The 25,413-nt window shown below is 46.0% G+C and overlaps 1 protein-coding gene across 28 annotated transcripts in view; it reads left to right on the top strand.

The window, feature by feature from the left end:
- FBRSL1 (fibrosin like 1) overlaps positions 1-25,413 on the top strand; it is a 537,101-nt gene that overhangs the window by 475,771 nt on the left and 35,917 nt on the right. The window lies entirely within an intron of this gene.

The raw sequence follows: 25,413 nt of genomic DNA, 5'->3' as shown, positions 1-25,413 counted from the left end.
TAATCTCACTGGGCAAAAATACTGAAGGAACAGCCTTGGAAAGGGAAAGTGTGGTACATGACGGAAAGCATTGCGCTGGGAATGGTTCCTCTTTATCATGTGAGGAGGTTGGTGGTACGGCTCTGAATGCATTGTCAGGTCCTGGTGCTGTTCTGCAGACTAAAATCAGTTCAGAGCAGCAATGAATACTAAGGACATGCACATACTCCAAAGAGGAGAGATGAAGCCCATTAATAAGGAGTGATGAAATAACCTTCTTGCATTGTTTCAAGAGGGCCAAGGAAGGAATAGTTTGCAGTTCCATAGGAGTAGGTGCTGGAGATGGAAAGGCATTTTGGCGGTTGTGTGCTTCATTACCTGGATCCAGGCCCATTGTGTAGCTGGGCTCTATATCAGCAGCAAGTATTAGGAATTCTCTTTCTTTCCAAGCTTTGCAGATTTTCAATGCCAAATGTGGAAACTGATGACAAGCCCATTATGTTATTACATTTGCAGATATTTTCATGAAAGTATGCAGCTTTATCTGGAGGAAGGAGGGAAGTTTAAACAAATGGTGGGGAAGAGCATTTCTCTTCCCTCAGCCTTGGCTCACTGATAAGGCAGACCAGATTGCCCATACGGCACTGCCTCAGCAAAACACAAATCTTGTCATCCTACATAAATGCATGGCACAGAGATCTGCCGGAGAGGCTTATGCTGAAGCGTTAGCAGCTTTGTTGGCTCCTCCTTGTGCTGAAGCCTGAGATCCCCCACCCCTTCGTGTCATGGCGCAGCTCAGCAACATGAGTTTTCAAAATACCTCCCTATCAGGAAGTTAAATGTGTGAATGCCTGTGAATTTGCTGTCTTGAAGTTTGTGTTCACTGCTGTTTATATCCCTGTAGCTTAAGCATATTCCTGTTTGGTGTACTGGGGGTGTAGACATTGTTCAGTTCATCATTTTTTTCTTGGACATCTCTTTCTCTGTGGCCCCATACTGGTGGAGCCTGGCTGGTCAGCATGGGCTGCAGCTGAGGGCAAGCTCTGCTTGGGCTACATCAGCATTTGACCCTTGGCTTGAGAGGTGGGGGAAGTTTGCTTTGGTGAGATTTTGTGTAGAAACCCAAACAGTTGCTAAATTCTACCCCTCGCCTTGTTACCACTCCCACAACACAAGAGCCAGATTTGTCTCTCGCACATGCAGATGAAGGCCGCTCCGACAGGACCAGGCTCAGTGATGCCATATGGCCAAGAGAAAGTGACTTTCAAAGTGTTGTGCTTAAATTCCTTTTGTGAGATAAGAGCGTTGATTTAAGGCCGTGTTCTGCAGGGCTGGAGCCCTGGTGGCTGCCTGGGGAGGGGATTAGCTCAGCACGGTTTCCCGATGGGCACACGTGTGGTGCAGCACGTGCTCGTCTTCTCCCGTGGGCATTTGCACTGTGCCCTTCTTTTGTAAACACTTGCGGCCTTTTTGGAGAGATATGAAGTAGCAATCTGCAGCATCCATGCTACAGCTTTTATTGAAGGTAACGAGGCTTTTAAAGCACAGTGAAGTGGATTCATTGTCTGGTGCAACTCCCCCTGTTACCACAAACTTTCCCTGGGGATGCATTTAGCCCCATGTATTTGTTTTATGCTGTCCTAGTTTATCAGCAGCTTACCAATGCAATTAAGTATTAAGCTAGACAGGTTTTGCTTATTTGAGGCTGGAACAGCTGTAAAACATAACCTTTGACCGTATTTCACAACTCCACAAAAGGCCTGGGGAGCAGCATCCTTTGTCTGAGGCTCTGTGGGTAACCTTTGTTTTTGCCCCCTTGCTGCGGCAGTGGTGGTGCTCCTCCTTTTGACATCAGTTCATCTGCAGCAACAGATGCACAACGTAGATGTCCACTTCAGGGACCAGTCGCTATTATGTGACAGTGAGAGGTGTCCTGACCCGGGGTGACCTCGGTACTCACAGCTGTGAAACAGGCTGAATGGTGCACTTCGAGCTTCCAGGAGAAGAGGAGATTAAATCCTCTGTGTAAGGAAATAATAATTAAAAGTAAAAGCAGAGGATCCCTGATCTGCTCTGCTGACAGGTCTTTGTTTTCTGGCGAAGAAAAGCATTTATTGAGCCAACTTGTCACTGCAGCACAGAGTTACAAGGGCATTTGCTGCCGAGGGCGGGGTGTTACATCCTCCTGGTGAATAAATCAATAAACAAATAATAAAAGCCTGTTTGCTCTCTCATGCAGCTCCTTTCTCACAGGGATCTCCCACCAGTCCTTCTCTTTTTCTGAAGGGCAAGTGCTGGACTGCTGGCTGAGGAGGTGTAGGCGAAAGCTGAATATGTGCCTCTGTCTCCCAGTGGGTGGATGAGGCAAGGGGAGTGACAATGATTGATAGGAGGGCAGATGTGTTGTGGGTCTGAGGAGGTGAGAGGGATGTTCACCCCCATCTCACTGGGAGGACCTCTGCCTACCGGCTGTGATGAGATTTTCAGGTGTGTGTGGGGCAGGATGGTTTGTGTTTTAAGGACTTGAGTGATGCGTTACTGCTGCTGGCTCTCTCCTACAGTGGGCTTCCCTGACGGGTCTGGCTGAAGGCGGGTGAGTTGTCTCCCACCTGTCCTTGTTCCAGCCCTGCTGTATGCCAGGGAAAGTGAGAGATGTGGTGTCTGCGACTACAGTAACCTTGCAGCTGTAACCTGGGAGACCTGCTGAGTTGCCAGTGTTTGAACCTATGGCCACTAGTGAGGTTAGGGTGAAATGACTGTTACAGTATATGTCTCCCAAACAGCTTTAACATTGATCAGGAAGTAAGTAGAGGCTGGGCAGCAGCTATGGTGTCTCCTCCATTCATAATCCCAAGCAGGCTATTGGTGTGGGGGTGTTAAGGGGCCCCCCAGGGCATCAGCCTCCCATGGAGGAGACAGACCTACACAGCTACATTTGCCCTGCGGCCCTGAGTGGCACTGGCAGTACAAGAGCTTTGAAGTTTATTGAAGCCAAGTATATGGCTCCTATCCTTGGATCAAAATCAAGCTGGACATGGAGGGAGCAGCGTAATCCATCTGTCTGGTGGCATGGAACGACTGTCTGGGACCCAGCTCTGCCCCAGGCTGGTTGGGGGCTTACTGAGCTCCATGCCTCCATTTCCCCTTCCTGCAAAATGAAGGGTAATGCTTGTCAGCCAAGTGCGCTGAGAGACTTAATTAATGAATGTTTATCAGGGAATTTATCAAGAGATCCTTTTAATGAGAGATTCCATAAACAGTGCAAGGCTCCATTTTCATGGCAATAGTAAATGACAGTGAAAATAAGTTATCCTTCCCCCACGTATGCACCCCCCAGGAAAAAAGATTGCTTACCCTCTGCTCTCACTTCTCCCTTGGTTTCTAGGCAGAGGGCTTTGAAGTGCTATCTTTCATCATGAACTGTACACATCCTCAAAGCTCTAAAGCTCACAGCCTGTGTCTTATCCCTCTGACAAGAGGGAGGCAAGCTCTCCCAGCGTGCAGGTCGTAATTGTCAGCCATGGGATGTGCCACAGCCACCCGCCCCAGCGGGCTAATGCAGCTTATGGTTCTTTGAAGTTCCCTCCCTTTATTTTCTGTCCTCTTGACCATAAAACTGTGCCTTGAGCCAGCAAGGGAGATTTCTTGTTCAGAGACGACGCTGAACTCTGACAAGCACATCTGAACCAGAGAAGAACCCTTGTTCCTCTGAGATCACTGCTTCATAATGTTGTTGCCTTAAGGGGACTGTCTCTCCTTTTTCTCTCTGCTTCTTCTCTTCCTTTTTTCTTTTTTTTTTTTTAATTCAGCACTAAACCATCACACTAAATCATTTTAAAAGCTAAAACTACAAAACCTCCAGTGTAGGACATGCTGTTAAAAACTGATGGTTATTACTGTGAGATGGGGTGAGAGGGGAAAAGGGGGGCAACAGGGCAGGAGCAGGATGGGAGGGCAGCAAGTGAGCTCTCTCCAGGAGGAACCTCTGAGTGCCTAGTGAAGCAGAAAACAACCTGAATGCAGCTGAGCAGCAAGTTACGTGCTTGGCACAGGTTTGCAGCAGCAGCATAGCTTAATGGTTGCTCAGCACTGACAGGGGAATCAAGAGCCCAGTGTGTCCTGTGCTCGCTGTGCTGCTCACGTGCTTTGGTCTGTTCCCCTGGCGCTCTCTGCAGTTGTCAGGGTCAGAGACTTCCTGTCTAGGCTGAGACAGCATCTCCTGTAATCAAGTCCACCTCTCCTTCGGGCCTCCACCTTAGCATGCAGGATGTAGGGCTTTCCATCACAAGAAGGTCTGCTTAGACAAACAAGTCCCCCAGCACCCTGTCAGGCAATTAGCTGTGTTTTACATGAATGGAGGTCAACAGAGATGCCATAAATTTGCCCAGTTTTCTTGTGTGGGTCCACAGCGGGATCTGAGATGCAGGAAACACAGTGGTGTATCCTGTCTCCTGATCTGTTTTATACCCAGGTTTTGGTTACGTTTCAATGAGGTCACCATCTTTTCTGTGATTACCTGCACAGTCAGTGACCTTGAGGGGATGATAATTTACAGCTGAATCTTTGGACGCTAATCCACCGTAATTACAGGCATGCAAAATCTTCCGCAGCAGCAGCATCTGTAATAATAAATCAAGTAATACATTTATTTAGATAGCAACCACTTTGTTATGATTTACACAGTGCTGAGAATGCTCTGCAGCTGCTGTGCTCCCCATGTTGCATCTCTTGTGATTTTATCACAACCTTAGAATGTTCCGTGTTTTCATGAAACCCATGCCCTTGGAGGACTGTACAAAAATCTGTGCTTTAGTTTCATTTTTTACACAAGACTTTAGTCTTCCTGGCTACAGAGAAGAGCCTGGAACTCTGATTCTTCTGTGCTTCAAAGCCAGAGGCAGTCAAAAAGAAACCCAAGTACTTTGGTTTTAACCTTTTAAGGATGGTTTGTGATTTGTAAGTGCTTGGGGAGTTGGCAGTACTTGATACCCTGAACTACTGCTAAATCCAGCCTGTGCACCCATCCTGGCACCCTCGTTTTGAAAAGTTCTATTTAATTTTGTCACCCTAGATGAGAACATTGGCTTTCTTGCATATGCAGATATGGAATTATACAGCGGCCTGAGAAGGAAGAGGACTTTGATTTTCAAACAGTGTGGGTAACTGAGATAATCACCCAAATCACAGCCAGTTAGCTGCATTTCAAAACAAAACCCAACACAGAAAATAGTGCTCTCGGTGCAGTGTCTCAGTCTTCTTGCAGTTTCTGGTTTTGCAGGCTCTGGAAAGCTCTCAGCCTTTCTTCAGGGAATGGCAGTGTACTCTGTGTCTCCCGTTAGCTATGTTACATGTATTTGTTGGTAGTTCCCTATCCATAGCAGCTGTCTTGTGAAAATATGATGGACGGGTAGAAGATACCATTCACCTTAACCACACTGTCCGGTGAACTGTGGAAAACTCAGGCTGCAGAAGGGGATAACTCATTAATTTCAGCACAGAGCTGTATGGCTCCCAGGGTGAGAGCTGCCTCCTTCAAGTGGGCAGGATTTCTTGCACCATTTGCTGAGCAGTTTGCACAGCTACCTCCGGGTTTGTCTCCTCCAAATGAGCCAGCATAGAGCTTTCTTTGTAGCTTCAGGCTGCAGCCAAGAGAGTTAAAAAGTTGAATTATAAACATTTCCAGGCCTTATGGTTGGTATCTTGTGTTTGTTTTGTTATTTTAAGGATGTGGGGTATGTTGCTGCATTCCTGTCAATGGGATTAAAATGAATAGAACCAATACTGTAGGAGATAAAATGTGTTTAATTGTTTAGTTGAGCATTACAGACTGAGATTGCTTTTTTGATTTAAAGCATCCAAGTTCTGGCTATGCTTTTGGAGTAGGGAGGCACGCAGAAACATATATATGCACAATTACCTAGGGTAACGTAAGAAGTCTCTTTGCTCGGCTGCCCTTCCTCCACAGGATTTGTTCATTTCCTCCAAGATTTTCAATTTCAAATGTGGCTTTGTTAAGTGTCACGGCAAGCTAACTGCATGCTGTGCCTTGCCAACCAAAACGTAAATAAAATAAAGAAAGTCTTCGCTGTATAAATGTTATGAAGTGAGTGGTTTATTTTCTTTAATTATATTTTTTATTTAAAATAAACCCTGAAAGCCAGCATAAACTTGTATTGATGGAGGAGGCACATTCTAGCTTTCCTTGGTTCATGTGAAAGTAGATAAAAGGATCATCAAATGGTAAATCAGGAAGAAAAAGGAAGTTCCTTCCAAATGCATGCAGTAGTTTACATTGCCTGGACTTTTAAAGGATATTTGAAAGATACCATCTTTTTACTCCTTGTTTATAGTTTGCTTATCTGCCTTCCTGAGGAGCAAAAGCCAAGCCTTAGTGCTGTTTCCAGCTGCTGTCCCTGATTGCAGGATGTCGGTACAGGTTCTATCTCAGCACCAGAAGGATGCTGTTGGGTGCTGATGTTAACAGCAGCAGTTGCAACCCCCACAAAGCTATCGGGTCTTCTCAACTCTGCTTTTAAAATCCCTCAGAGACATGTTTTATTCATGTAAGATTTTGTAAAGCTTCAGTTTCTTAGAAAATTAAATGCTGGGTATAAACCTGATTCACTCTTCATGTGAACTAATGCTGGGGAGGTGTCTGGACTTCTACAGGTCTGAGCATGCTGTGACCACCATTTCCCATTTACATCAGGCTCGCTGCTCACAAAGTCCTCCTCATCTGCAGCCGCCCATGGCCTGTGCTGGAGGTGTGCACTGTGTGTTCACTGCTGGGTTTTTAAGCTCTCTGATGCTCCTTTCCGTGCTGCTGTCCACTCTGCTCTCTGTGTTTGTGTCTCAGTGAAGCTCTTGACAGGTTACCGATGGGCAGCTATCCTGTGCTGTGTAATAGCCCATTAGGGACTCCTGGGGACACGGTAACCCCACAGTCCATGCAGGTCACCAGCATAGAACAGGGTAGCCTGATGGTCGACAGGTAATTTGACAAGGCAGTGGGGGATAAGGAGGCTGGTGCTGGGGAAAGCTGGATCTGACCCCAGGCTGGCTTGTGTTTTCTTCTGGGCAATCAATGGGAGTGATCAATGGGACCAGGGTGTGCTGTTGAATTGTAAATGGATCAGGTTACTCTTTTGTGTGCAGTGCTGGCAGGGTCTGTAAGTGCCAACGAGGCCCCAGCATCCAGCAGCGGAGACTTCAGGAAAAGGGGATGCTGTCAGCATCTCACTGCTTCTTCCTCTCCTCTCTCTGTCCCCACATAGACCGAGGACTTCCTCCTGGAACAGGGATGTGGCTGATGAGCAGGACCCTGCTGTCCCAATCAGCTTGTATGGCAAGCAGTAGTAGTTCATGCTGGTTTTTTGTTTTGTTTTAATATATTAGCTCCATTTGAAATCACTGCTGTAAGTGATGTAGCTCTCTGGTCCTGTCCCATGGGAGGGGAGGAGGGAGGCTAGGGTTGGGGCTTGCTTTCAGCCCACAGGGTTCCTGCCATTTTCTCCCTTAATAACTGCTCAAGCCAAGCACGCATGTACTCGCCAGTGCTCTCACCTCTGTGCTTCACTGACCATCCTTCCTGCTAGCAAGGGCTGAACACAGTTCCCTGTGGAGCCTTATTAATGTTGCTGCCAGGCTGCCTGGGGACTCGCAGCGTGAGGCTTTCCTTCCATCTCTGCTGCTCTGCGCTCTGCCCTGGCTCTCGGGCTCAGTTCAGCCAGGTAAAGCCATACTGACTCCATTGACTTTGCTGGATTTATGTATAAAAGAGCAGGACTTGGCACAGTGTTTGTGTTTGCGTGTCTGTGTTTCTGAAAAGGATACTTGTTCTAGTTTGTTGGGTTTCTTCCCAAACAGTAAATATTTTCTTGTAAATCGCTGGGACAGAAAAGTGACTGCAGTGCTTTCAGTTCATTTATTTGCTTTAAATTGATGGCAAAGTCTTACAGGAGGTAATAGGAAATTAAAATCTCTCTAGTTTTTTTTTAACCATCCTGCAGAATTTATTGCAGAGTTAAATCCCTGCTCTGGGATCCTGTCGGACAGTTCAAAAAGCCTGTGGAAAGGTTCTCATTTGCCATTAAATTTTAAAAGTTATTGAAGCAATTTTTATGGAACCCTGTTAAGTTTCTGAAGAAACATACTGGTTTCATCACTAATAAATTCTTTAACTCTTATCCGTAAGGGAATAGTCAGACTTCCAGATCTCTCTCCAATGAAATGGATGTTAACTTTTTTCCCTGTTGGAGATAATATTCTTCAAAGATACCAGCAAGGTGAGCAGCCAAGCTGGAAAAGCCTGATTGCAGCCAGGTACGTCATCCAGCACTGTGAGGTGGGGGTTCTTCACCCGTCAACCCACTAGAGTCTGGATGGGGGTTTTAGAAAGGAAGAGTTTGTTTTAAAAGGTGAGGAGGAAGAAGACTCCAGATGGATTTGTACATCTAGATAAATCCCAGCGTGGGGTTAAACTTAGGTCTTGGCATGTGTTCATGAGCGCCATGGAGTTTGGGAGAGGTGGAAAAGAGGATGCTGCAGCCTGGAAGTCCCTGTTTGTCAGGCACTCCTGGTGCTTTCAGAGTAATATAAAATAATGTGTGCACTGTGCTTTTCCACTGCATGCAGAACATCCCACGGAGACTTCCTCCCAGTGAAAGTATCAAGCTGCCTTTGTGCTTAACTTAGCACTCACAAGCGCCTTTCGTATGTGAGCACAGAGCCACCTGATGAAAAGCGAATGGGCTAGGAGGGAAATAAAATTGTGTAATTGCCAGTTTCCTTCCATCCCGCTCCCTCTCCCATTTTGCGTAAAGGAGGCTGTTTAAGTCTCAGCTGGAGTGAGGTTTGGTAATAAGCAGACATCTATGAACCTGCATCTGCTGCTGGTGTATGCTCAGTTTGTTCTGTATTTCCGTGTTTATTGATGATCCAGTTTTGAGACTGTCTCCTTGTCTCACGGTGTGAAACCCACGGAAGAAGAGATTGTCCCTGCAGGCCTATGAGTCCCTGTGACATCTTGGGAAGTGTGGGGCCAGGCAGCATCGCCAAAGATGACACCAGAGTTTGCAAACCCACCTCAAACCACATTGACTTGTGAATGTTAAACTGTGAAAGCGCAGCCAGAGCCTGCTCCCTGGGCAGCTATCCACAGAGCTGGGTGGCAGGAAAGGCCCAGCCTTGGATGAGGCAGCTAACATTTTAATTTTCTCAGTACTATGTGATTTGGCTTCCAAACAGCTAAGCTGTCCCCCGCCAGTTGCTTTCCTATGTGGCTGGCCTTCCCTGAGCACAGCAAGAGGTGCTCACAGTGCAAGCTCTGCAGAGACAACCTGATTTAATACAGGCTTAATGGCTAGAGGAAGAAATTTATGGTGTGAGCACTGAATGTTTATACAATAATGAACATCGTCATCATTTTTATTAGTGAACCGTTCTTCAAAACTGAGCTAGAAACCTGAAGCCAGCAACTAGAATAGGTCCATCCCATGTGATTTAATAACCAAAGCAGAGCAGATTATTTTGTATCTTTCATTGGCTCAATGAAAAAATTCTCTGAGCGTAGTGTACCTTTTGGCCTGGAATATTTTTGCATTGCAGGCCAGTCTCTGGACCCTTTGTGTCATTCCATCAGTTCAGTGCAAGCAGACGTCTGAGGACTCCCCACTGGCAGTGGCAGTGTAGTCAGCCAAGCCTAGTCCTGAGGCCAGGGCAGGGAAGGGCCTGACTCCAGTGGCAGTGAGCAGCAGAGCACCCCTTCCACAATCCATGCAGTAATTCAGAGACACCCTAAAGATACTCCAAATGGTGGTGAGAGCTGCACAAGGAGCTTAGGTGCCCCTGAAGAGAGCCTGTGTCAGCCATCGCAAGACTGGTCCAGTGAGAAATACTGCCTGGGCTACACTGCTTACACTCTCCCCCAAGAATACTGTTGTTTTAAGCTAAGACTAGGCCGGCATGGCTACATCAGACGTGGATCTTGAAAATACTGCCACCCTCTTTTCCTGCCATCCCTTTCCCTCCCCTCCCAGCAGCTGGAGAGGACTAGCTCCAGGTTTTTGGCCCAGACCCGTGCCTGCTGCATACATTTCCTCCACCAAATGGACACAACTATAAACCTCTTTCTGCATCATTTCCTGCAGGCCTGTACTAAACATGCCACCCAGGTGTCCCCGTGTAAAGCCACTTCTTGCTGAGCCTACTTCTGTTGCTGCTGGCAGGCTTGCCTTTGCATGCTCACGGCAGGACTCCCATCACAGTGTGTTAATTTTAAACAAGCAAAGAGGGTGTTCTGATTTGGGAAGGTCTTTCCCATCAGGTCATATCAGAGTTTCTCTTAAAAAGCAAGGCTGGGGTATGTTTTGTTTTATTTTCCCTTTTCCCCTCTTTTAATATGTTCCCTGCAATTTTGTTTTCACTGAAATATTGACTGGCAGCATTGCAAATTGCCTGCATGCAGAAAGGAGCTTGCCAGCACTTTCTTACTCAGCTAGCCGTCAAGGTTGTGGATTCCACCACAAACAGTGCCAGGAAAGCTGTTGATCAAAAATATTCCTAACATCTGTGAGTCCTCTCCATCCAAATGAGATGTAGTTACATTCTCTTTTTCCCCATGCTCCTTCCAAAGTGTTGCTTCAGACACCTAGAAAGCCCTGGTTGCAAATCATAAGCCAATCTCTGATTTGCAGCTCCGTTTCCAACTCTGTCGAAATCCAATGTAAACTCTGACGTGCCCTTCCCCTGATATGTGAAAAGTACTGGCCTCCAAACAGAGAGCAGACTGGGTGTGTTTCTTTGCCCCGTAACTCATTTGATCCAGATGCTGTCCCATGCTGTCTACAGCCACTGTGGTCACAAGCCAACAAGGAGAGTCTTGTGAGAGCAGTGGGGAAGGATGCAGCTCCGAGCAGTCTCCCAGGCATGCCTGAAGCCTCACACACACACTTGTGTGTGCGCACACACACACACTGCCAGCACAAGGAGGGGGAAAAGCCTGATTTCCCTTCCACCCTGTTCCTACCACCACCACCAATTCACAGGCCAGCTATTAAATAATTAACGTACCCAGTGGGGCAGGAGGAATCAAAAGCTGTTGTGTTCCCAAGTTTTTTCTGGCTCAAAAGGCACGGCTCACTGTGTATTCTGGCACCTTGGAGCGGGTTTTCCTCCCTCCTTCGCCTCCCCCTTATTATCCCGTATGTGTGCTGGAGAGGGAAGTGGCGTTCCCAGCCCAGCGGAGGGATGACTGTTATTTCAGACTAGCAACGGGGGAAAAGGAACAGCCTGTTGCCTGATTGATGTTTGTTTTTTGTGGACAGACACCAAAGGGTCATTAGAGATGGAAGGTTTGGGAGGAGGGGGGCAGTGGCGGGGTTGACGCTCACTCTTAAGGAACTATTGTACCCCTGTGCACTAACCCGGGTCTGCACTTTCTTTGACTTCTGTGAATGTCTCAGCTGTACCGTTCTGGCCCTGGCAACTTAAGGAAAATATACACACCACAGAGGTCTCAGTGAGAGCTCTGCGAGGAGGGGGTCAGGGGAAAAAGGAAGGGGAGGAGAGAACAATGCAGTAGGTTTTGCTATAATTAATTTCAAATGTGCTGCTCATCTGTTATCCTCGGGTTTCAAAAGGAACGAGGGCTTTTCCTACCACATCTGCATCTTTCCAGAGGTGGGGATGGAAAGGCATCTTTCCTTCCATCTGCAAGTTTGACCAGTCTGTCGACGTGGAGCCCTGAGTGCAGCACAAACCCATACTGGAAATGATGTCTAGAGGCGGAGAGGGAGAGGAGGGAAGGGCAAGGAGGAGCTTCTGTTCTTGTCACATTGGGTAGATGAAGCTAGAGAGACTGAGGAGGTTGGTGTTGGGTAATGCAGATTTCTCTGCAGAGTTAATAGGGTACATTTACATTGTCCTGCAAGGACAGGTGGCCTGGGAATAGTACAGGGATGTTGTCCAGGAAGCTAGGGACCAGGTTAGGAAAGCTAAGGCCCAGTTAGAATTAAACTTGGCTAGGGATATTAGGGATAACAGGAAGGGATTCTACAGGTACATAGCAAATAAAAAACAGATGAGGGAGAACGTAGCCCCCCTCAGGAAGCTCTTGGGTGAGCTAGCTGCACAGGATTTGGAGAAGGCTGAGGTTCTGAATGACTTCTTTGCTTCGGTCTTCTCTAGCAAAGGCTCTGACCACACCACCCAAGTCTTGGAAGGCAGACGCAGGGACTGTGAGAATGAAGACCTTGGGCCCACTGTAGGAGAGGAATTGGTTCGAGACCATCTTAAAAATCTGAACGTGCACAAGTCCATGGGTCCTGATGAAATCCATCCGCAGGTCCTGAAGGAGCTGGCGAATGAAGTTGCTAAGCCACTGGCCATCGTATTTGAAAAATCATGGCAGTCAGGTGAAGTTCCCGACGACTGGAAAAAGGGAAATATAACCCCCATTTTCAAGAAGGGGAAAACAGATGACCCGGGGAATTACAGAACAGTCAGTCTCACCTCTGTGCCTGGCAAAATCTTGGAGCAGATTTTCCTGGAAGGCATGCTAAGGCACATGAAAATCAACAAGGTGCTTGGTGACAGCCAGCATGGCTTCACTAAGGGGAAATCCTGCATGACCAATTTGGTGGCCTTCTGTGATGGGGCTACAGAACTGATGGACAGGGGTAAAGCAGTTGATGTCATCTACCTGGACTTGTGTAAAGCGTTCGACACTGTCCCACACGACATTCTTGTGTCTAAATTAGAGAGACATCAATTTGATGAATGGACCACTCAGTGGATAAAGAACTGGCTGGATGGCCGCACACAAAGAGTTGTGGTCAATGGCTCAGTGTCTGGCTGGAGACCAGTTACAAGTGGTGTCCCTCAGGGATCGGTGTTGGGACCGGTCTTGTTCAACATCTTTGTCAGTGACATGGACAGTGGGATTGAGTGCACCCTCAGCAAGTTTGCCGATGACACCAAGCTGTGTGGTTCGGTTGATCCGCTGGAGGGAAGGAATGCCATCCAGAGGGACCTGGACACGCTTGTGAGGTGGGCTGATGCCAACCTCATGAAGTTTAACCATGCCAAGTGCAAGGTCCTACACCTGGGTCGGAGCAATCCCAGGCACAGCTACAGGCTGGGCAGAGAAGAGATTCAGAGCAGCCCAAGGAGAAGGACTTGGGGGTGCTGGTCGATGAGAAAATGAACATGAGCCGGCTTCAGTGTGTGCTTGCAGCCCAGAAAGCAACCGTATCCTGGGCTGCATCAAAAGGAGTGTGACCAGCAGGTCGAAGGAGGTGATCCTGCCCCTTTATTCTGCTCTCGTGAGACCTCACCTGGAGTATTGTGTACAGTTCTGGTGTTCTCAACATAAAAAGGACATGGATCTGTTGGAACAAGTCCAGAGGAGGGCCATGAGAATGATCAGGGGACTGGAACACCTCCTGTATGAAGACAGACTGAGAAAGTTGGGGCTCTTCAGCCTGGAGAAGAGAAGGCTGCGTGGAGACCTCATAGCAGACTTCCAGTATCTGAAGGGGGCCTATAGGGATGCTGGGGATGGACTCTTCATTAGGGACTGTAGTGGTAGGACAAGGGGTAATGGGTTAAAACTTAAACAGGGGAAGTTTAGATTGGCTATAAGGAGGAAATTCTTTCCTGTTAGGGTGGTGAGGCCCTGGAATTGGTTGCCCAGGGAGGTTGTGAATGCTCCATCCTTGGCAGTGTTCAAGGCCAGGTTGGAGTAGGCCTTGGGTGATACGGTTTAGAGCGAGGTGTCCCTGCCCATGGCAGGGGGCTTGGAACTTGATGATCTTAAGGTCCTTTCCAACCCTAACTATTCTGTGATTCTATGATTTATTTACGTTACAAATATTATTTGCTGCTGTTGTTGGCCCAGAAAAGTTTCCAGCATGTGATGCCCATGGACTCTGTGGTTACGAGGCTTTTAAAGGTTTGGGTTAAACCCTCAATCTCTTGCTAGCTTTATACTTTGAAAGATCTCCCTTCGTGTAATTGTGGTGGGAACCAATAAGTTAGTATTAAACCTTTGGTGTTGTGGAATCTTGAGTAGAACCAGTTCTGGCTGCTGTTTCAGAGATCTCATCCGTTGGACTGTGCTGTATGACACACTAAACAGGGGCTCGACACCTGCCATGGGGCATTGTCCCTGCGTCCTTTGCCTTCAGGTCTGAGTATCAGTGAAGTCACACAATTGCGGCAGTAAAGAGAAGCGAAATGGGCCTGTTAGATTATTGACTTTACTCCCCTCAACAAGATATCCAGATGCTAATTTGATAGCCCTGTGAATCTTAGCCAGAAAAATCAGTAAAACAGAAACTTAAACTGTTCTAAATTACTGTTAGTGCTTTAACAGCTCTATTTTCAAATTGCTCTTTGCTGAGGAGCTTGCACTGAACCCTGGAGCTGGTGGATAATGACCTCTTGTTTAAACACATGGCTACTTAATGATCTTCAGCTTTTAGAGAAACTAACCTCAGTGTGGGGTGGAGAATATTTCTAAAGTGTGGCCATAAGGAAAATATTTCTATGGTGTGATTGAAGAAAGTGTTCCCTTTTCTGGTCAGAAACTTAATTCAGTGCAGCCACAACATGCTGAATACTCCAGAAGTGCTTGAGACGGGCGCTTGTTTGCGTACAGTTCCTCTCCAGGATGCCAGTGCTGGTATGTGACTAGAGCTGGATCATACAGTGATAAATGTTTCTGTGGTTCTTTGGAAGGGATATAAATGCTGCAGTGGTGTTTCAGACTGTGTAAAGGTATATGCCAGGTTTTGTAGACTTACAAATGAAATAGGCTTTCTGATACTGCTGGGAATGGCTGCTGAAAAGCTGTTCAGCGATAACATGTCTCCAGACACAGATGGAGACATCACCAGTTGCTGGGCATGGAGACCAGTGGGCATATGCGTCTTGAAATGACAACAGTGCAGGTTGTGAACTGGTTAAATTGATATGGGAAAACAGAGAATCAAGGGGAAGCCCAGAGCTCAAGAATGCAGCTTATCTGTAGAAGACTGCAGGAACTTCAGACCCTTTTCTCTCTAAATTACTTGTGGAGGAAAAGGAGGTCACATTTGGAGAATATTCCAGCCCACCACCACCCCCTCTTTGTGGAGAGAAACCCATATGAGAAAGGAAGGAGATCTGAGTTAAGTCTGGGTTTAATTTCCTGATCCTCCTCCATAGGAAGAAATATCCTTTCCTTTTAGCTCTTGAACTAACAACTGTGTCAGCCACATCATAGCAAAGCATCCCTTAGATCACATTCAGATAAACCTGGATTCCAGCATTTGCTCATAGCCATGGATCTTTCTGTACCTTGTGCTTGCCAGCTAATACAGAAAAGGAGCAGTACCTGAGGTCTCTGCAGAAAGCACATCTATTTCCCTGCTTCCTTTGATCTTAGCTGGATTGGGACCATATCCTAATTCCCTGCACACTTGGAGCAGCCGTAACAGCACTTTGGAGTGCAGCAGGAGTGCTTTGAATTCTCGTTCTTGAGTCTTGGCTATGCCTTTCCAGTTTGTCACCTATCCCTTATTCAGTTTTGACAATAAGGGAAGATGAAAGGTGGACGGCGCAGCTGGAAAGGGGAGGTGGGAGCAAGCTGCTGTCCCAGGGCTGCAGTTCTTTCCCTACCTTCTGGGAAAGCTGCTATCTCCAAGTGCCATACAGCAAACCCACCTTTTGCCAGCTGTGCCCTGGGGGTCCTTTCCTAGTTACACTTCTTTACATGACAATTATAAGGCAAGAGATTAAGGTATATTGTTAGCCTGGGTATATTGTGATGTTTCTCTCTGAGGCTGAGAATCTGAAATTTACTGTAAGGGAGGGTTTTGTTAAAGAACAAAAGTAAAGCCCCAGGGATGGTTTTGCAGGTTTTGCTTTTTGATCTAGCACAAAACTTTGTTCAAACATTGGATGGTTTCTGTGTGTTGGAGAATGTAGAGGGTTTTCCTGGTTCTGTAAAGCTAGATCCTGGGCAGAAGATAGGCTCAGCCCCTGGCCATCAGGCTCTGGGACTGGTAACAGTGCTGGTATCAGTCCCAGATAAAAGTATAAAGCAGGCAGAGCCACCCCTCTCCTCCGCATTCTGGGAGGAGAGGTTGCAGGTGCACAGGGGCCGTTTGTCCCGTCTGTCCCGCAGCTCCGGTGCTGGGGTGCCAAGGGAGCCACAGAAGCACATAGAAGAAGCAGATGTGCTATAGTCCGAATGACTCCCTTGGAGGCTTAATAGAACAGCGGGAATAAGAATTTCCTTCTCTTTTTATTAGTTACAAATGATTTTTCTGTCCTTTAAAGAATTCCCACCACGTGTTCCAGTCAGCCAGCAAGGGTTGTATTAAAAGCCCACCTTGCTCTTAAAAGGGGAGAGGGGAAGGCCTGGGGTATTGCAGAAGCCTTGAACTACTGAGGGTTTGCCTGTGGAGATTCACAAGGGAGGAGCAGGAACAGGGAATGCTGTAGGGAGGTATTAAATGAGGCCTTTTTGTTTCTCTCCTTGTAGAGCATAAAAATGCCCAAGGCATGAATACTCTGTTCTGATTACTCTTGAACATTTAAATGTCTGTTCTGGTAATTTATAAAATAAAGGAGAGGGAAATGCCTTACATAAGGAAGAAAAAGGGAGACCTTTACTGGCATGCAGCACTGGTAACAGGGGAGTTGTTCTCTGCTGCTGTGGGAAGAGGAGCAGAAGGTGGATTTATCTTGTGGATGCAGTGAAGCTTCAGTCCCTGGAGATGCGGTGTGGCATCAGAGAGGCTGACTGCTCCCTCTGTGCATTTTTCCTCCTTTCATGACAGGAAATATCCTTGCTTCCTTCCTGCCACTCTTGGCTGTGTTTGGTCTTGGAAGAGGATGGGGTTTTTCAGAAACACGCAGCACCTTTTGTAAGGAAAATGTGGCTTTAGTTTTCATGAATTAATGGGAAGAAACCATTTAGAGCAGCCACTTGGAGCATGTGGCAGCCGGACAGATCTGGGGAGCGCAGGGTCTGTGGGAACAGCCCAGCCCTGAGGCCGCCTGCCTGCCAAAGGGGTGGGGAGAAGGTTTTAAAAATCACAGGAACACCTACTGTCTGCAAGGGGTTATTCTGTGATTTTCTTTGCTTCACATGTCTGTATAGGAAATAATGGGTGCTCTGTCCCTTCTGGCCGAATTTCTGTTTGTGAAGTGATCATAAGGTAGGCTGTGGTAGTCCCATCATTAACATTAGCCATGGGCATATACTGTAACAAAAAGCACTATTGCTTGTGGATTTCATGTGACATTTATCCCACTGTGCAATCCACAGCCATGGACCACTGATATCGCTTGCCATTTCCTAGGAACATGCATGTGCCTCTGCGTAAGATGAAGAGTTGCTGTTGCAGTTTGGTTAGATACCCAAGAAAACCGCATTGGAATGGGCTGGGAAAGCAAGAAGGCAGGGCAGAGGGATGCAGATGCTCTGCGGTGTTCCATGCTTAGCAGCCCAGCCAGACAGGTTTGCTCTCCTCCACTGCAGCATCCCAGTCCTGCATTGCTCTGGTCCTTCAGCTTCATCTGTCATCCTTGTTACAATTGCATCTGAGGGCTGAACAGGGCTTCCTGTTTCCATTGTTAGAGCAGAAGATCAAAACACTAGATGCAGGGTTGGTATGCCTACTTCAAACCAAGGGAGAAGGAAGCTAAAATGAAGATGTTAGAAACTGATACCCCTTCTGTTTTGTCTGTAATTGTGGTTACATATCTCTGTACATTCCCTACTACTGATAGTGCAAAGTAAACCTAAGTGAATTCACAGTTAGGGTGAGGCATTGGGAGGATGGTGTGGGTTTTATTACTTTCAGATATTTGGGCTAGAGGGTTTTCAGCTGTCAAAGCTGAATCAAACTCTCAGCCAGTCTGCACGCAACATATGTGATAGATTTTGCAAATTAATACGTTAATGTGGGAGGAGGTGGCTCCCTGAAACTCGCTGCTGGCAGTTTGGAGTGTTGTCCTCAAGACCAAAACCATATTGTGTCCTCAAAACCAGTGGCACCAGAACTTGGATTCTGCCCACTGAGAGATGAGGCATGTGATTTGTAATCATTGGATTGATTAACCATTCGGTGTCCATTAGAACAAATGCATTTCCTAACAGAAGGAATCTGCTCTCTGCAAGTAACTTCTGTGTAATCTCCAGTTTGTTTAATATGAGCAAAGCTGCCTCAAACCATTGCTGAAAGGCTGAGTTGAGGACCCGCATCATCACTACCACTTCTTTGTCAGCCTTTCTGGTGCTGAATCTGTGAATTCCTTCTAACTGTGCCAAGATTTTCTATCAGTCACAAATACTTACCATTTACATGGCATGTATATGTGGCACTTTTAAGGGTATAATCTGGTGGTGGTAATGGTTGTACCCAATCTAAAAGGTTTTTTCCAGTACAAATGGTTCTATGATTCTACTTAGGGAGTCTTGCCTCATGTAGGGGGCAGCATTCCTCCAGCCTGTGTGGTCTGGATTTGATGGGGAGCAGGTGGCTTTGGGTAGAGATATGAAGGCTCAGTTCCGACTTTACAGAGAACTGATTGCAGGGAAAAATACAGGTCTAATGAGTGAAAGGTGTTGTCTGCTGTGCTAATGTGGAGTGGAAACTCTATAAAGTATTAGCTTGGACCCTGCTTTCCCCTCCTAATGTGCAAGAATTTGGGATTACAGGAAATTGCCAAACCCAAGTTGTTGCTTAACACCAGGTTTCTGCTTGTTTGTCATTCTGCTGCTTATGAAAAACTGTGTGATAGAGAAGGCTTGAAGGAAAAATTTACAGTGAATTCAATAGGATTGTTGGTACACATGGCAAACACACGAAAACAAGAATACGAATTATGCAGCAGTTACTGTCTTGGAAAAGTATCTTCAGGCTAAACCCAGATACTTGTCTCTTTCTTTCACCCAATACTGAAATAAAAATGTGCAGCAGTTTTGTATGAAACAGTTCCCGTGATTATCCTTACAGATGTCTGAGTGTGTACTGGTTTGCTGCCTAAGATTGTGCTGAGTTGTGCCAGCTCAGTTCCATCTCAGAGGTAACATGGGTATTGCGAGTTGTGGTTCTGCCTGGGAAGTAGGAGAGAACAGAGGTGTATGCTGTGGGGCTCCCAGCAAACCCTTGGCACCAAGAAAACAAAATACATCACTTGGTGGCTCAGTGAATGCTCAGCTGACTGGCTCTCCCTCACTACAATGAGTAGTCCTCATGCATGTCAGAATCACAAGTGCCTCCCATGGCCTTGACAACCTGCAGCTTGTAGAAATTGTGCTTATGTCTAACAGTCATTGCAGGGCCACTACCGTGGGCAGAAAGGGACTCCAAGGAATTAACAGGAAGAGGAGTAGAGCAAGCATTTGGGTTTACAAGTCTTGAGTTACTGTTTCAGGCTTTTTGCACATTCAGGCTGGCATCACGGCAGTCCAGCACCTCTAGCCTTGTAAGGTTTCTTTCCACAGCCATAAACCTTTATGCAAGAAGAGATTCAAGAGTACCTTCTCATTAATGGGGTGTGATTCCATTGCAGTGCACAACACAATATTCCTCTGTTAGATCTTACTAGATGCCAGATCCTACATGATCCTCAAGCATATCCGGCACCAAAGTGCTTCCAAAATTTCTACTGCCCATTGAAGAATTCACACTTCATCAAAGGAGAAAGCTGGAAGGAGCTTCACAGCTGCGCACACTGAGATCACGCTGAAGGTGTTTGCCTTCTGCAGTGCAATGAAGTATTCTTCTGTTTATTGCATAGCAAGCCACTCTTCCTGTTTTGAAGGAAAAGCCAGTCATCCCTCACATTTTCCTTCTTGAGCATGCTGCCAAGCTGTCCTTCACGTGGTCTTGCATTCTCAGAGTTTTGTCTCCTTTTGAGCTAGATGTAACATCTTCCAACGTGGAGAGTGGAAACCATCACAATTTCTGAAGAATTGAGAAGAAAAGCTCCTTTATCATGAAACTTCTATTATCAGTAGCTAATAGATGTGATTCAACACCCCATGTGCAATGCAGTTCAGTTTTCTTGATCTTTATAGTGGGTGTATTTAAAGGAGAAGTGGACTCTTTCAAGCTTAAAAAGCAAAAGGCCATCTGTGGCTTCCTAATGCTGTTTACAAACCTTTTTTGCCTGTGCTGTGCTTGTCAGTAGCTTTATTCATTGCTCACTCTGTGAATTAAAACATTGAGGCAGCTCCTGACATGCTTCTTCCAGCGCATCCTTTTGGAGTGGGTATTTGGTTGCCATAGGGACCAATCCAAAGGGCACACACCATTCAAGTAAATGTTCCCTGATTAACAACTTGCAGCTTGTCCATTAAATATTTTAATTATCCATGAGGCAATTTGAAATGTTGTCTAATGTATTCAGTCTGTTAATTTCGATATCTCAATTTTTTCTTAAGATGCTATTCCAGCACTAGAGCTGGATTTTGACCAGGCAGATAGGAGTGAGGTGGGAGAGACCTGATTGTTCCTCAGCTTGTAGGAAAATTCTTCCAGTTTGTCTTTATCTTGACTCTAAATTCTCAAGAAAGTTCAGGGAAAGAGGTGCTACTGCACAACTGCCAGTAAAATGAGGGCGGTTTGGTAACAGCTAGATGTATTGGTGTAGAGTAGTGATGTGCTGCCACTGACTGTAAGGGAAGGATCTGCCTGGAAGGTGCCTCCTTGTGTCTGGGGATGGAGAGGGAGGACAGTGGAAACCTGCAGGGTATGTGGAGTTGCTGGCTAGAAAGCACTGGCCCCACTTGACGTTTTCCCAGTTATAAGCATTTTAGTGCTAATGTGTTACTGAGCTGTGCGGGCTGCACTTAACAAATAAGTGAGACAGGATTTTGCTAACTTGTACATGTCAGTCACTCCTTTCAGTTCCTGTTTAGCAGAGACCAAGTAACTTTGCAGCAGAACTTCCCATTCTCACAACTCCAGCCATAACATCGGGTATGGAAGTTAGTCAAGTTCCTGAGACAGGTATCTAAACAGTTCTGTTTGTCACCTTTTTACATCTTTCAGTTCTGACCCTCCTGGGCCAGAAAAGCAGCTTTGTCTTGCACACAGGCACACCAGGTCTTTTTCTGCACTCTTCTGACATCTTGAAACAAAACAGTGCAGGCTTTAAGCATCAGAAATTATTACTGCTGCTTTTGTCATCCCTGAAAATTTAAATGGTAGGGTTCAGCACAGAGTCTCCTACTTTATGCTTGGAACTGAGGAAGTCAATCACAGCTGCCTTCAAGCAAGTCTGGATCCCTTTGCTGTTCAGCATTGAAGATCAGTAGTTTAGAATGGTGTCAGTTAGAAGCCTAACAGAATTTGTGCATCTTGGCCTTTGAATTCTGGGGAAGGGGGATCCCACACACTGTTACAAACAATTCTCTGCTCTAAGTAATGCTCTTATCTGTAGACTCGGGAAGGTGTGAAAATGAAGGAGTTCTTTTTCCCTTAGAATTTTGGATTTTACAGCATTCTCCTCTTCCTTGAGAAGCCAGTTTAAATCCATGCGTCTGTCTGGTTGCCGAATTTGGATGTGCGTGTGTTAAAGGGTCTGTTGTGTGCTTCTGTTGTGTGTTTCCAGTAAAAACGTTTGGAAAGCCAACCATGAACACAGACTTTAATACAAGTGGTCATCTAGAGACCTGAGATGAGCTCTCTTTCAGGAAATCTGTGTAGGATGTTGGATTTTGAGCTGATGTAGTTCACATGAGTAGCACATACCACAGTCTAGATGATTGGGCAACACGATTTGATCTTTCAAACCCCAATAACAATCTCTAGGTCTTCAGGTACGAAGAAAACTGTGCTTTGGGCTCTTTCTGCTGCAGTGGGGAATAGATGATCTGTCTTCCACTCTCTTTTATAAAAGCTACTTGTGTGTCTAGAGGTGGAAAGCCATGGAGAGATCCTAGCACTGCCCCTCTGCCTGCTTGTTTCCTTGTGTTGCCTGATTTGGTGTCAGTTTTCCATATGTATGCTCAGCCTTGGTGAAGGCTGCTTTGGTATATCTGCAGTGAGCCAGCAAGGGACAGAGCAGTAATTTGACACACATGGTAAACAGGATCCAGAGCCTGCAGGCTAAAGGGTATGGTATGAACTCATCTTGATTAGCTTCATGGTGTGGGTCCATCACCACTTAATTGGCTGCCAATAGCTTCCCTAATGAAGGATGATGGATAGTGCTCAGAGACCTGTTTGAAGGGTCCAACCCATGAGAAGCAAGGATGCGTGCAGAAATACAGCTCTCACCTGGAAAGGCCATGGGAGGTGGAGCTAAGCAGCATGGCAACACTTGCAGAGATTGAGCGCAGGCAGTTCCTCTTTTCCTCGCATCAGGACAAGCATCAGTTGTCTTCCAAGGCAGAGATGGTCATTTCTGTGACCCTGCATATGCTTGGCTGGTTAGGGTAATTGTCTCCTGTTCCCAGCAGAGATGATCTGGTGTTTGAGAATGTTCTTTCTTGCCTTTCTCTGGTTTTGGTTAGCAAGTGTGCTTTCTCAGCCAGCCATTGACTTAACTTCTCCAAGCTGGAAGGTCTGAAAGGTCACTCGCACTCCTGCGGAACAGTCTCTCTTTCTGATCTTACTTTGAATGAGTCTTTGGGAGTTTGGAGTTCTCTTATGTCATAAAAAAAATAAAAACCTTCATAAGGCTGTGCAGATGAAACAAAACTGTTGTTTTAGCCCACACAAGGTATTATGCTGCCTGGCAGATCCCTTCCTTGTAGCAATAAGAAAAGGATTTGGCATTTAACCTCTTGAAATTAAAGCAGAGTGTGAACTTCAATAGTTCAATCTTATCAGGGCTTTGCTAGAATAACAAATTGGGGAAAAATGTAACCATGTCTCCAATGTGACCTTGGCAGCTCTGTCTCTGTGATGTGAGAGATTAGGTAACTCTAAGCAGATGTCTGTTTATTGTGAAAATAATAGTTATAAAATCTTTCCCCAGTTTGTTTGCACTGCCTGTGAAAGATGTGACAGAGAATTGTGGTCTGCATGAAGCGCTCTCTAAGAGGCTGCTCTATTATGCTGAGCGGTAATTGCTCTTGGAGGTTTGAGTTATCGATCTATTGGTGGGGGTTAAATTTCAGCATAAAGACCTGTGTTCATGATTTAATTGAAGTGATTAATAACTCACTCGCAGGCTAGATGGGAATCAATACAGATTTCAAACAGCAGAAGTAGTACATTTTCTCCTGTAATGTAGTACTTGATGGTTTATTATTTGCCGTTGTTTGACTAATTAAAATCATGAGATTCCTTGGTATATAGGAATTTTGTCTGTTTAAAAGCTTACATCTGGAGTTTAGTATTTGTGCTTGCTTGCTTTCACGTTGGGGGCAGTTGTAATAGCTTATTTACCTTGTTGCTTGTGTGTTGCTCAGATTAGGTGTACATTATGCCATTGCACACAAAAAACCCAGAACAAAACAAGACTAATACACCTTTAGTAGTAACTACAGGAAGCTTTACTAGCATTTTATGGCCAGAGCAATAGAGTGACTCTTACGTCGCTGGTTTTTTGGCATCCAGCATCTGCTTAGGAGCACTGCTGAGGAGATTTAACCCTGCAGCGTTTGATCCACCATTATAGCCTTAGATTAAAAGCCTGTATGAAACTTTCAATCTCATTACAACACCAGCATCCACAGTAGGTGCTTTAGCTGCAAATCCAGTCTCAACTTTGCATTGAAATGTTGCCAGAAGCAGCATTGCTAGGCAAATGCAGTGTGACTTTACTTTGGGGGGATTTGAATGGTGATCCTTCTTCCTTATGCTCTGGCCCCAATCCCTGTGTTTGGCACCCATTTTCATTCAGCTCCTGCAGCTTTGGAGTGTCATCGTGCATGCTTACAGCTAACATGCCTGGATAGAGCATGGAAAGCTCCCAAATCTCTAGGAATAAAACATCCCATTAAAGAACCATAATGCAGCAAATCAGGTCCGTAGGTCTTAATGCTGAGGCTCCCAGTTTCTAGGGGAGGCCGTGAAATCTTCCTGTGCTCCAAGCTTTCACAGTGAAGGCTCTTATCTACATAGCTGGCTAAGGAGACTATTTAGCACAGTGGTTTTGAATCTTCTTGATTTGCAGAGTCCAATAAGCTTTCTACGGGAAGTGCAGATTCCTGTATGGCAAATTAATCCTAATGACAACAGACCTTTTCTTTTTCATTAACATTCACAGATATGGTGGTATATACATGAGCCACAAACTGAAAACACTGATCCAGATGGAAGTGTTTTAAGTAAATGTTTCCTTAGGTAATCTTTCCTACTGGTCCTGAAAGTACCAGAGTAAATGTAAATTGGCCATGCTTGAGTTTTCAGTTGGATGGGAAACTGTACTGAGAGTGTAAGGAACTTGGCTGGAGTGGAGGGGAGCTGAGCCTAAAGCCCTTGGCTGCATCAGCATCGCTGGGGTGGTGGTGACCATGGATAGAGCTGATGCTGGGGCATGCCCACACAGGTGTGACAGAAGAGAGGAGATCTCTCCGTGTGCTCCCAACATGAAGCTTGTGGAGCATGTCAGCCATCAGTCTTGGGTTTGCTGGCTTTGTGTTAAACATGTGAGATGCTTTCTTTGTCATGACTTTATGAAAATGACTTGAAGATATTTCACTCCTAAACTTGAGTGCTTCAGAAAGGGGGGGGGGGGAGGGAAGACACCCTTGGATGTTAATTCTGAGGACTAAGCTGACAGCTTTTTGCCACCGTTGCTTTCTTCTAGGTTGAAAAGCTGAAGGCTTGTTACAGCCCCAGCGTACAGCAATCTAGCAGGTTAAGTGACTTGGGCAACACAGTTTATTAAAACTGGCAAGTGCTCACTCCATTTCTCTTCCTGATAGTCAAGGCTGTCTGGGAGAGTAATTGATAGTGGCAGCTGTTCGGGGGGTGTTTCAGATTACAGCAAGACGATTTGACTTGATGGACAGCTCTGTACAAATGAACTGAGTGATAGGGGCTGGATCCAAACCAGGTTGCAGAGGAGCTCACACTGAAAGCCATGAACAAAGCCCTGCTCCCTGCATGCAGGCGCTGTGCTCGGCAGTGCGGGTCCCAGGCCACGCATGAGGGTTTGTGCTTACTCTCAGCTTTTCTCAGTGAAAAAACACTGCAGTTACTTGTGGAACATCCAGCAGCGGCCTGTGATGTTCTGAGGAGACCTCGTCACAGGAGAACATTTATTTGACACGACCTAACATGAGCAGTACACTGCTGTCATCATGGAAATTTGGCTTTTGCTTCACTATAATGTTAAAAATGGTTCACGTTCCACACCATGGAGCCTCCAGACAGTGGTTTTGTGTACAAGTCCCAAGTCTTTATTTCTTAGCTTAATCTGTTTTGCCTTGAAATAGGTGGAGGAACTCGGTGTCCCACATACTGGGTAGCTTCT

The sequence above is a fragment of the Neopsephotus bourkii genome, unplaced genomic scaffold (assembly GCF_033783945.1).
Source record: "Neopsephotus bourkii isolate Nb327-2 ecotype Australia unplaced genomic scaffold, CSIRO-AGI_Nbou_v1 NB_795, whole genome shotgun sequence".
NCBI lineage: Eukaryota > Metazoa > Chordata > Aves > Psittaciformes > Psittacidae > Neopsephotus > Neopsephotus bourkii.
This window is presented reverse-complemented; position numbering and strand designations above follow the sequence as displayed.